Consider the following 14,643-nt stretch of genomic DNA (forward strand, 5'->3'; position numbering starts at 1 on the left):
ATGTGGATCCGGTACTCCCTAGTGTGGAGGAACTTCATTGCTTATCTTTTTACCTTTTTGTTTTCTAGCATGTTGTTTTGGATTCTCACGCGAAAATGCAAAAGCTCGTGTGGTGTGCTAGGTTTTCTGGTGTGGATTTTGGCACTTTCTCACGCAAAACCCCACACCAGTTTTGGATATTTTGGTTGTTGGGCCAAGTACTTATTTGCACCATTTGGTGCACTTCCTCACGTGAAAGACAATTTCTCGCATGGCGTACTATACTTCCTCACACGAGATTTCTATTTGTTGTTGGTCCTCGTGTGAAAAATAGGGGACATCTCCACTTGTTTTCGATGATCGATTTTTGGTGTTTTAAGTACCCTTTGGGTTTACTTAATTTTCCATGCTTTGACAGATCTTAGATTCTTCATGCTATTATCGTTTTGGGTTTTCATTCTCTATTGTGTGTGTGTCAGTTTGGATAGTGGTGTTTGGAGATTTGTTGGTTGCCGTGATTGTGGTTGAGTCTTCCATTGTGATCTTTGTGATCCCTGTATGTTGTATGTCATGTGCATCCATACTTGTAATTTTTTTTATCTTGACTTGTATTTCATCCTTGTTCCAAGGATCTCTGGGTAGGGCATTACAAAGTAATCTTTAAACTGATTGTTAGAAATTTACAAAAGTGTTAATTAAGAGAGATGACTCAATATTAATGCATCTTAATTTGACAGACTGACATGGTTTTGTACAACACTATAAATGCCAATTATTTTCATAGCTACATGGCAAGTGAGATAGGTTTTTTAAATTTTGTTTGAGTCTATTCAATTAAGGATTAATGAACCTCTAGATTATCAACATAGTAAATGAATAAATAGACTAATATTAATTTTTAGTTATTTTAAAGATAAATAGTAATGAAAAAATTTAATTATAACACCTCATAAACAATATTTTTTCATGATAATGATGTTTGAATTGAAGATTGTTAGGTTCAATACATGACTAAAATTACAAAGTGGTTAATATAATCTTTAATAAAAAAGTAACTTTCGTTGCTTCGATGTCTTCAATGACTTTCTAGTATGTTTTGAACCATATGAGTTTTTAATCTATTGCTTCTAAACCTGGGTTCTTAGCATTGTATGTTTCCCTTGGACTAGGAGTTCATTTGGTGGCTCTTGGAGCCACTTTGTCTTTTTATTCGACAACTTCGATGCAATCTAGGTTATTGCCATCCTTGGTGGATAGTGGTAGGTAATGATGGGTGATCCCTCAACCTATTCTATGCTTAAGTTGGATGCTAATACTTTTGTTCCTAAGGCTAGAGGTGGAGGGGCATCTTCCTCTAGAATTAAGGATGGGGTCGCCCAACAAAAAATCTAATGTTGCTGATGGTCGAAGCTACATCAATGCTGCCAAATATGTTGCTACTATTCTTCCAAAGCTGAAGTCTTGACCTATTGCATGTGTCGAGGTCTCCATTTTGATGGTGTGTGACATATGCATGTTAGATAATGTTGAAGTTGATGAAAGATCAACCCCACAGCTCCCAAGAATCACTTGCATGCAAATAGCTATCACAGAAAGAGAGAAGCAAAAGCTACAAAGGTTGGAATTCCCAGATCCATAGATGAGACATTCTTGATGAGAAAATAGAGAGATTGCTATTATCAAAAGTGAAATGAATAAATTACAAAGAGATCAATCGTTATAAAAGGAGAACAAAACCCTAATAGGTAACTAACCTAGGTTGCATGATTATAATTAATAAAATAATTAATTATTATATGCCCAAAGTTTAGCTTAAGTAAACTAGAGATAATAAGTGACTTAATAATAAAATTAATATGATTTAATTAATATGAAAATACTTTATTACTCTAACACCCCCCCTTCACATAAACTTAGGGAGTAGCTTAAAACCTAGAAACTACCACTGAAAGTAAATTTGGCTCCCGACAACAAGGCCTTATGAGGTATCCAAGCACATGACCAAATATCTGAAAATAGGAGAAATAGAGAAAACTGCATCGGAAAAACCCTACTCCAAAAAGAGATGGAAAACATGTTATAAAAGATAGGAACAAAAGGATGATCGTGAAGAACATCACTGAAGCATGAAGCTGCAAACACTGCCAAACTATTGATATGAAGAACCTCCACTATATAGAACATGACCAGGTAGAGAATGCTAAGTCTGAAGAGATGATCAATCGAAGATGGAAGGTATCTTTATGACCTCCCAAAATAGGAATGAAAGAATGTCTATATGGTAAATGATCAATCTCACCAAAATGCATAGGTATCTAGCCACTGCAATCGCCTAATACATAGGATCATATACTGAATACATAGCTCACTCCATCAAACCAAGAAAGCAATAGAACCAACATAACCCCCCTATAATGCTGAGAGATAAGACGTGAACATTGAAACTAAATGCAATATCTCCTACAGATAGAAGAACCAAGAACATCGAGAGTGCAAAAGAAGTACAAACACCTATAATGACACATATCATTGACACATAATGAGGCTAATGTCGTGGAAGGAACACTCATTTGACAAAGGAAGATGGCAAATATGGCCAACATGAAACCCCTCAATACACATTTTAATATAGTGTGAGTACAACAAAACACAAAGATGTGCAAGATTTCGAAATGCAATAGTGGCACTTTATTTCAATGCGTTTGCAAAAGTACTACAAAAGGATGTCAACAAAGATCAAAAGAGACATAAGGCTGATACAAGAGATAATACAACCCTTGAAGAATAATCTAAAGCAATAAAATTAATCTCTAGAGCTAAAATAACCAAGATATGCATCATAATGCGAAAAATAAAAATAAAAATGAATGGGATGTGCTTGGAGCAGAATTTGGAAAATAGAATTCCTCAAGATATGTCTCCCATAATGAAAAAAAAACTTTTTAATTTGAATGCATAAACTGACAACCAAACAAAATCAAAAGTCCAAATAAACTGCAGCATCACAACTGGCTCGGAACTAGCTTTTTGGCGATATCTCATTTGAGAGAAACAGAGTCCGGATGAGCAAGTTACGACTAAAAAACCACATGTTGGTCAAAAAAGCATTAGAACGGAAAAAAAAACAAAAACCACCTTGAGATCTATGCCAAAATGCTTTAGAAAACATGCCCACTAGTACTAATATCACCTTTGGAAGCGTACTAGTTTCGTACCAAATCTGTCTTGATTTACCTGGCAAAATTTCGCTCTACGTGCCAAAAAATCAGATTGTGTGCCAAAAAATCTCAATTTGCTTGCCAAAAATCATGATTTTCGTGCAAAAAATCTCAATTTTCATATCAAAAAATCTTAATTTCCATGTTGGAAATCACAAAAATTGTCACCTTGGGAAACGTGGCCAATCTCAGAACAATATATTTTTGCCTCAAATTCTAACTGTGTCCAAATTGGACAAATTTTATATAAAAATAAGGGTTTTTGGTTGCTCTGAGCTCAACGATGATGTTCGTTTGGGCTCAAAGTGCACCAAAAATTAGTGACTCCTAGATCCAATGCAAAAATCCTTTGAAAAATGAAACCCTTTGAAAAAAAGGCACATATATGAAAGTCAAGCCAAAACCTCTCATTAACAGAATAAGGGCATGAAGATCTGGAGTTCTGATACCATGTTGAAGTTGATGAAAGATCAACCCCACAGCTCTCAAGAATCACCTGTATGCAAACACTTGTCACAGAAAGAGAAAAGCAAAAGCTATGGAGGTTGGAATTCTCAGATCCATAGATGAGACATTCTCGATGAGCAAAAAGAGAGATTGCTATTATCTAAAGTGAGATGAATAAATTACAAAGAGATCAATCCTTATAGAAGGAGATCAAAACCCTAACAGGTAACTAACCTAGGTTGCATGATATTAATTAATAAAATAATTAATTATTAAATGGCCAAAGTTTAGCTTAAGTAAACTAGAGATAATAAGTGACTTAACAATTAAATCAATATGATTTAATTAATAAGAAAATACTTTATTACTCTAACAAATAATGTGGATTTCTACCAACGTCATGGGTTGGTTTGTAGACTCATGTTTTTTTCCCTCTCTTTTGGATCCATGCCACTAGGTAAAAAGTTCTCGACAATCCTCAGTCTTTATTAAAATTGAGCTTTTCTCTTGTGAAAAAAGGATTTACTACATTTTCTTCTTCTAAAGATTGTGATTTGATGTTCAGCAAGTTGCACATTTTGGAGGAATCACTTTCTTTCTGTTGAACCCCGACTAGTCTCTTTCAATCCTCTAACTAAGCCACATAATGTGCAATTAGTGTGGGTTTGTCTTCCCAATTTTTTGCTCAACTTTTGAGAGATTTCTTTCTTTGAGGCCAATAGAAATTGTATTGGTCAATTGTTGTAGGTAATGAAGCTATGACCTCATTGGGCCACTCTAATTTCACTCACATTTTGGTTGACATGGATATCTCCACACCACTTCCAATAGATGTTGTGCTCATGGTTAGGGAGAGGTTTTGGACTCAATCAGTGGATTATGAGGGCATTTGCTTTGGATGCCAGTGATGCTTCTTCTCTACTAGTCATATAACTATATAGATTGTTCTTTTTTACATTGTAAAGACTGTTACTTGGTGGAAGGTTGCAAATGATGATCATTTGACCCTTTGAGCTTCTATATTTCTCTTTGATTCTATCTCTAAGGTCTCCTTACAGACGATGATGAGGATGAAGCTCCTACTACACATTTGGATGTGGCTCTTGTTGTAAATATGTGTGATACTCCTTTTGTAAACCATTTTGCATACCACTATGCTTGTACTAGTGGTCATTAATTTCTCCCCCTTGTGGTGGGGATCCTAAGGATAACATCACATGGACAATTGTACAATGACACAAAAAATATAATTCTCCAAACTCCCTCTTCTCCACGAGTGACGAGTGAGTGGCTTTACCACTCTTGAGGATGGCTACTAACCTTTTTGCTAGTGTACTATTTATTACGTATTTTTTCTTTGACAACACCTATTTTGTTTGTGTTGTTAATAAGTCATTAATGACTTGTAAAAGATGCCATCTCTATTTTAGTGTTATTTTTTTCTTGGATGCCTTCAGGCTGTGGATGTTTAAGGGTTAACCATGTTGTTAGGATGTTGATTATAATAAAAAAAACATATTAAAGTACTATGAACATGAAATGAAGCAAAGGAAATGAATGACTAATATAATTGAAAATTATAGTTAATAGAGATGTGATGTGTAATATGAAGTTATTATGGTAGGAAGAAGTATAGTACATATATAGTATTTTGATGGTGATGTATGCTGGATAGAAAAGTTCAAAAAGTATATTAAAATTTGAACTTTCATAGAAAAATCTAGTTTGGGCTATTTCATTAAGGAATTGTTGGTGATCTATAAACAATCATTTTGATTAAATGATATGAATCATTAGGACTAAAGCAAGTAGTATAGTGGAATCAATTCATGGATTTTGAAATTATTGAGTTATTTTTATAAGTTTGATTTCATTTATTTCTCTTGTTATTCTTTCATTCAAAAAAATTTAATGACATGACTTACGAGGATTATAGATTTGATGTAATGCATCCAAATAGTCATGGTGGAAATAACTAGTTCATCATTTGCATAATTATAAGATTTTATGTTTGTAGAGAGATGTGAGACATTCAAATTTGTTTAATGAGGTAGTTAATAATCCACTTTGTTATGAATATATTATATTTGCATTATAGTCTTTTTATATGAGAAATGTATACGTGCCTTGCCTCTCATAGTTTTGTAGTAATATGTGATTTCCATACAATTTATTATGAAATATGAACTCAAATATTCTAGAAAATGTATTACATAAATCATGTGAGCTTATTTTTTTAACAAATTCTACATAGCTCAATTCACCACCTATTTTGATAAAACATTAACTATTTAATAATTTTTTAAATCATTGCATTTATTGCATCTATTGACTAGACAATATGATCCTTCCACATCTTCTATGGTAGAATGAAAATAATTATTAATAATATTTTATTTTATTTTTAATTTTGAAATTGTTTAGTGGTAGGCCCCACTTAGTTCACACCACAAATGGATCCTACTTCATAAGAAACACTTTTTCTTTTCTAATATTTTAATATTTTTTCCTTATAATATGCATTACAAAATTATAAAAAGAGTTTAGGAAAAAGACTTGAAGTACTTTAAAAAATATATCATAATTGTGTTTACATATATTTCATTATTTAACATATATGAATAGATTTAAAATACAAATCTTTTTAAAGTACTTCAAAAAAATACAACACAATTGTGTTGGATATACTTCTTTATTAAATTTATATTAGAATAATAATCTTTTAAAATATATAATCTATACATAATGTTATTATGGTTGTCTTAATAAAAAAAATTAATAATAGACAAAAATAGTATGTGAGAGATGAAAGATGAAAGAAAATTCTTAAAGAAGTAAAATCCGAATGAAGATGACTTAATATAATACTGAATATAAGATCTTTGCAACATTTTATAATTATTTATTAATCTATATTATAGAAATAGTGTCCAATCAATATCATAAAAACAACAGCCTTACCTTTTTTTTCTTTTTCAAGAAGACGATTGTATGATCATTCTTTTCTAAATAATTCTGAACATAATTATACCTATCAGCTTAAGGATACATTTATAGGGGAGACAAGCCAGTTGCCACCCATGTACACAATGCATCCATGTTAATCGTTACCTTCCCCCAATTACCACCCAAAAAAACCCCGATACATGCAAAAACAAATCACCATGAACATCAAGAGTCGTTCGCATTTTTTCAATTTTTAGTTTTCTTGGTTGCTGATTGGTCCATTTGTGCAAAAAGTACAACGGTTATTGGTGGGTCTTGGTGGCCAGTATTGGGCAAACATTTTAAAATGACACTTTTAGACCACCTTGCACTCTACGAATTCTACAAAGAGTTCCGAAAACTGAAAGGCTAGCTTTAAACTCTTCACTCACCTATGAGGTTCACTAAAAAAATGACAAATTTTGACATAAGGTTAAGAACTATAGGTGCACAAAGTTAGCCTAGACGACTAATAGGTCTTTTCCCTATAAATTAATTTTTTAGACTAAATTAAATTGGTTTAAAGAAATTAATATGTATTATTATCATATCTTCTTTTCGGGCAACTGTAACAATTATGTGATATGTGGGAGTGGGACAGGTTGATAAAGTTGCAGAAAAGCCTGAACAGACGAGTCTATAAAGAAAGAGAAAAGTCGCCAAAAAGCATAAAAGCTACTGCACTAAATATTTCCCGCGCAATGTTACCGCCAAAATCAAAACATGTATTGAGCTTCATATTTTGAATATTGCATAAAGTTAGTGGCCTAAAATAATAAATACGTACATAATCATGATTTGATAGAGACACAAAATCTAAAATTTAATGAAAGCCAATCTGCATCGTTTATAGGATATAAACTTTCCCTCTTCCGAGCATGAATTACACGGTTTTTAAAAGTATATGGGTTATTTATCTTGTACCAAGGAAAAATTGTGAAAACATGAAATTTGGCATCAGTCTTAGTTTCCAAAATAATAATGAAATAATAAATTTATATACGGCAGTCAAGTTCAGCTTGGTCTATTTTTGAGTTTACTGATCTCTCTCTCTATATACAGAGACTTACAATATAAGTTTTTTTTAATTGTTTATGTTCTATATGTATAATAGCGTCTACTATATATTTGAATCTATTATGATTTATGTGTTTTGAAGATAATAAATAGTTTATAACTTAAATGATTTGGCATGAACGTTCATAACAACATACATTCTTATCTTTTCATCATTCACCTTTAGATTCACACTTTTCATTTATAGATCTCTTTTTTGCTACCTTGCATATATTGACAATAATAGTTTTTTATATTGTTTATGTTCTATATGTATAATAGTGCCTACTATATATTTGAATCTATTATGACTAGTGAGTTTTGGAGATAATAAGTAGTTTGTGGCATGAAAGTTCATAACGACATACATTCTTATCCTTTCATCATTCACCTTTAGATTCACACTCTTCATTTATAGATCTCTTTTTCGCTACCTTGCATTAAATCTTCAAATGTGGAGTTGACCTAGGCTACCAGTAAGTGCACTAAGACGATAGACCAAAATGGGGTCTTAAGATGCCAATTTTCTTGAAATCAACAAAGTCTTACATTCAACAAGAAAATGAAGATATTTATGGTCAAAATTTGAAGATGCAACAAGAACAAGAACAAGAGTTACATAATAGTGTTTGTTGTACTTCTAAAATATTAACATTTTTGTTAGAATCTTAAAATTAGCCAAGGCCACGTATTTTATGCAATTTTTTTGACTTTAAAAAATGAATATAGTCTTTTTTCTAATTTTCAAAGCGAACACATTTTAGAAATAGATCGTGCTCCCTATTCTTTGAAATTAATTGAAACTCATTATTTTTCAATAGTGTAGAATGAAGTCTGGTTTCTAAAAAGAATACCACAATGATGTTGTTCTCTCTCTCTCTCTCCCCGTTCTCTTTCTCCCTCTTTAGACCTCTCTTTCTCCCCCTTATCACTATCCCTTTTTGCCCCTTAACTCTCTATCTCTCACTCCCTCCAAATGGACCTCTCACTCCACTCTCTCTTATTCATCTCTCTATTTTCTTTTTCACCTTTCCTCTTCTCGCTCCATCCCCTCTTACACCTCTCTATTTTTCTTCTATATTTCCTCTTCTCCCTCCCTTATGTATCGCACCCCACGCCCCCTCTTCCCCTTAGGTCTCTTACTTGTCTTTCTCCTAGCTTTAGGTTTCCCGCCTATACATATATATCTCATCCCTCATCTCTCCTTTCTAGGTCTTATAATCCAGTTGGATCATTCTTGACATTACTAGTTAAAGCATAAGAAAGTAAAATTCAAAACTAGAACATAAAATTCAAATTAAATATATTTATAACAAATTTAAAAAAATCTTCTTTTTTTTAATTTCTTTAAGGTGAAGAATAGTTATGGATGAGCCCACCATAATCTTGTAGAGCATAAGATTCAATCATCATAAGAAATGAAGCCGAGATAGTAAGATTTAACGAAAATCAACTTTCTACCCAATAACTATACAATCCTCAATTGTATATAAAATCTTCATCCTTCAAATAAAAATAAAATTGAAAACCATGACGCTAAGTAGCAGCTCCCAGGCAAAAGGAAAACTTAATGGAATAATTTTTTTTCAGAATTCAATATATATAGAAATACCTGTCAAACTCCCTTTCTAGTATAATAACTATACAATCCTCAATTGTATATAAAATCTTCATCCTTCAAATAAAAATAAAATTGAAAACCATGACGCTAAGTAGCAGCTCCCAGGCAAAAGGAAAACTTAATGGAATAATTTTTTTTCAGAATTCAATATATATAGAAATACCTGTCAAACTCCCTTTCTAGTATAAATTGCCAAAATTTAGCATAGTTTCAACCCGGTGCAAGCATCATATTCATGGTCATACAGAACGCAGAATGTACTCTTCACACGTCATTTGCCAGGCCTTTCCCCACTCAATCTCTGAATTGTCATACAAAATACCAGACGACAACTCATATTTTGGATCACGTGTCTTCCAATTTCACTCTTGCAGCTTTGATTCTCCGAGATTCAACCCATCAAAATTCGTGCACCAAAACAATGTCTGGTTACGTATGCATTGAAAAATTCTATCACCACCTCTATTTTCATTGTATATAAACCCAGCTTCATTTATTTATTTCGATAAGTTTATTTGGATCTCAGCTATTTCTTAGACAAAATACACTTTTGATCAAAATTGAAAAAATAGAAAACACATTAGATTTTGTTGATAATCTGTATGTTTTGTAATCTAAAACAGGAAAAAAATTGAGAAAAAATTACTGTTTTCGAAATTCATTACTATTCATTCATTCAACTTTTTTTGGTAAATTATTATTTAAAATTCATTTTGTAAAATTAGGGGAGGTATTCACTATTTGTACATCTTAGTTTGGTCATCTGCAGTTAACTGTTTAAAGTTAAAATTTCAGCTCATGTCAAAAAATCGGATGCGGCTATCCTCCCTACAAATTATGCCATTGACTAAATTTAAAAAAAATGAAAATACAATGATTTTTTTTGAAAAATTTCAGCATTTGATCTTCATGATGTGTATATTTTATAATTGAAAACAACAAAATTCTTGAAAAAATTGCGCTGTATTTTGATAAATCTGAAAAAGAATCATATATATATATATATGTCTTTGGTACATTTTGTCTTGAGATTAGCCAACGCCCAAAAATCATTGTATACGAGTGGATTTTATGGACACCCAACTCCAAGGCTACAATTCAGAAAAAAAAAATCTATGAATTTGGATTCATACTAAAATTCAAAGTTAAAAAAAGTATGAATCCAAATTCATAGATGTTTACTTCTCTAGAAAAAGAGATTTTGAGCCTCAGAATTGATTTTGTAGATGCTTAACATCCCAGCGGAAGCTCTTTTTACATTGAATGTGGCCACACAAGACAAGAAAAGTGGTGGCAATTTGATGCGAACAAATTAGATGATGAAATGCAATGTCAGAATTTGCAGACCTAACTTTCCATTAAAGGCTACGCTGCCAAATATTCAGAAGTATCTGATTATTAACCAGGAACTCCACGTTGCTGAAGACTTAAGTATCTGCAAATTTATTTGGGCCATCATTTTCTTTCAGTTATGAAAAGACAAGCTAACATAAAGCTGAAATGATAACTGAATTTCGACAGAGACAAAAATGGTGATGTAATCATCAAGGACAATACTTGGCCATGAGTTAGTTATCGGCCATTGTAGTACAACAGGAACGTATATTCTCAATTAGTTTAAAGTAAATTTATGATTCATTGATTTTTATGGTGTAATCTAGGTTTGGAATTTGATAGCTGTATTGGCGGTTTTCTATTTTTTGAATTAAAATATTGTGGGATCTTATTGATTGACATTCTAATTTTTTATGAAACTGTCAATAAATGGTTAAGATTCATTATAGATAATATTTTTAAAATATATTATATAAATTTATTTTGTTTTACCAATTTGAAATATTAGTATGTAAAATATATACTTAGAAACTTTCTGATGTTGCATATATTGTTGATTTATAATTTTTTTTTTAGATTAGTAAACGGTCAAGGTCTCGATTATATTTATTAATTCATATTGTTGATTTATAATTACTTTCTATAATTTTATATTATTTTTATAGAGCGTATGAATTTAGAAACTTTGAGATGTAGGATTTTTGTAAATATTACCAATTTATACGTATATTATATTGATTTTCGACAGTCAATATTTATCTCAAAACATAAAATGAAAGACATTAATATGACCAAACCGTCATAAAAAACAAGTTGACAGGCAAGGTGACTGTCAAATTCCATGCCTGGTGTAAACATTACATACTAAGACTTGATTCCTAAGTTAAAAGTATATAAGCATCACACATTAAGGCTTGATTATAGTCAAAATTGACTTATTTTTTCCAAAATTTTTTTCGTTAATATGTGACGTTTCATGGAGATGACCTAACACTATACCACACTAATTTAATGTCATTTTTGACTACTCATATTTGAATGAAATGTATCCTTAGTTGTAAAAAATAACCAATGATATGATGCCACATTAGCTGTGTGAGTATGGGTACTGAACACTAGTCTCACTTTTTATTTGGGCTATTTTGGACAGTCTGGGCAAAAAAACTTCAAACCTTAGTTACAAGAGGACAACTTCACAAATAAACTACTGTAAAAAATTGGGAGTGATTTGAAAATTCCACATAGAATTGTGAGATAACTTGAATGTCCTTTGTTCATTAATTAAAAAGTTTAAAACAAAAGATACACTCAACCATAGAAAGGTGCTGACTAATTTCCATACAAATGTACTAATAGACATAACAATATGTGTAGATCATGAAGATCATATGTTAATTAGTACTTGTCGACGGTTAACTACTATTGCAATCAAAATTGCTTGTCTCCTTATTACTTGAATTTTATTTGACCGACTGTAGAGATTTTATATTTATAAATTATATGTTGTTACACTAAAGTTTGCATACACAAATTTTATTTTCCTAAAATTTTGAAGTAATTTTCTTTCCATTCATTGGATAATACCTTTGAGGTCTTATACACACTTTTTTCGTAGTCCTCCCGAGAAAGCGGATAATGGATGCAATGTGGTTGCCCCACTCCTCCCACTGTTTTTCTATCTCTAACTTTGTTCCTAATGGTACGCAAGATGTTATCCTATTTATATTTGTCACTTAGTTTTCAACTCTTCATTCAGGTAACATACTTTGAAAAATATGTACAAAAATCAAAATCTAAAGGTATGTTCTACAATTAATTTCTCCATTATTACAAATCATAAGAATATTTTTCTATAATTGTTTGGTCCACATTATCCTTTCAATATACCTATTAATGGTTATTCTAATATGCAATGGATTATAAATATTGTACTTCAAGATTGGGACAAATTTTGTACATTGGGAATCTTCTTCCCAAAAAATATGAGTTATGCTATCAACTTTTGCAATAATGTCAAATCTGTATTAATGTTTTTTTTTTTTGTGTGTGTGTGTTTGTTTCTCTTCTTCCAAATAATGGTTCATAAAAAATGGACCTCCTTATACAACATTAATGAGACACCCGATCTAGGTTAGGAAGATGCACCATAATGTTTGTTCTACTCTTCAATTTTGGGGCCATCAATTCACACTTGCAAGATTATTTCTCAATACAATCCAAGACTTACAAACCAACTATTATTATTGGTGCCATGTAAATACCATCTTCACAAGAGGATTTTATTTTGAGGGTATTGCACTTTCTTGGGTAAATCCATTCTCTCTTTTCTCTCTTCTTGTTTCATTTTTACATTTGCTTTCTAAGAAGGAAAGAGATTTCCCTATGAAGATTAGGGAAAGTTGAAATGTTGTTCAAGAATTTGAATCGTTCTACAGTACACTAAGTTTTTATTTGATTGTTTTGGTTTTAGCGCTTTCTATATAGATTTCCATAATTTTGATGTAAAAAAGTTTCTTTATGTAGTTGAATTCAGAAACAAGCATTTGATTTGTTTCCGATTTGATGTAAAAAAATTATTTGCAGAAATTGAAATTATCAGAAACATAGCATTCTATTGAGTTGTTGATTAAGATATATTATGATAGCAATTTGTTTACTAGTGATCTTCCAATTACTTGATTAAGCTTTTTCATTAGTTGCTGATATACATGTATTTGTATGTTTGTAAACAAGGTTTTTATATTTTTATTTCATGAATTATTGAACAAAAAGAATACTTTCTTATTACAATAATGCCACTGCTTTCACAAGTCATCCCTTAATAATTTCTAGGTGATTTATGATTATCACTAACTAGTGGCTTTGCAGGATGCAGGTACTAATGGTTTCTTGCAAGATCTTTTAATTGTGGACTTTTAAAATATCTTTTATCCATTTATTAATGTCCTTCTTACTTTAGCTTGCATACATAGGTTGTGTCATATATCACTAAAGAGGTTGCTAAGTGTAGTGACCTAAATTGGAACCAATTCAATTTAGTTATTTTTTAAAATCTCTTGTTTAGTGTGTTTGCATTTTATGCTTGCACTTTTCACATACTTGTCTCAAATTTCCTCTCTCTTTCCTAGGTGAATTTAGGGTAGGATCTAACACATCCTCCTTAATTTCAATTTCTTTACTATAAAAAATATAGATAGGACCTAATATCTATTGGTATTCCTCCCCTCTCTCATTTTAACCTTATTTTTGTGCTTAAATAATTTTTTCCCACCTATCTATTTGATAAAACTTGATGAAAATTATGCATTTGAAATCCTAAGGGGGACCACATCCCAAAAATCACAAAGGATGAGGAATGTGGTCATTTTTTACTTGGGGTTAGAGATGAGGTTATCCCTAACCCTAGGCCCTAAATTTTCTCCCTTCAAGCCTATTTCAAATTTAGGGTTTTCCTTGCTTAGTTTTGTCAGCCCCCATGGGGTTTCATTTTTCAATCACTATAAAATAACTTGTTTGGCTTTATTTGGCAATCTAAGCATGAATTAAGTTCCATGTGGGCTAGAGAACACTTTGGTGGGAATCCCAATTTTACATAAGAGCAATTACAAGGTGGAGACCAAAGGTTAATTGTGATTCATCCATTGAAGCAAAAAAGAGTTCAACACCTTTAACCAAACAACCTTCAAAACAAGCATTCAAGAAATCATGGAGTTACAAATGGATTTTGAAGATGGATAGAGTAATTTAGCCCTTGGAAGCTTGGAAGCTTGATTTGATATCTATGTTATTTTTTGATCCATGACTTGTCACTTCATATTTACACATTGGCATGCACTCAAGTACATATTGATTGCATTTACATGCTAGTGTTTCATTCTAGGGACTTAGATTTTGGTATTTTTACATCACAATACATAAGTCTTTGCATTCTAGATCCATGGTCTAGATTCATGAGAATAACACACACTACTTTAATCTTAATAACTATTCACGGATGTGGAA

Source organism: Cupressus sempervirens, chromosome 6 (assembly GCF_028749045.1).
Source record: "Cupressus sempervirens isolate cs-2001-9-10 chromosome 6, ASM2874904v1, whole genome shotgun sequence".
Classification (NCBI taxonomy): domain Eukaryota; kingdom Viridiplantae; phylum Streptophyta; class Pinopsida; order Cupressales; family Cupressaceae; genus Cupressus; species Cupressus sempervirens.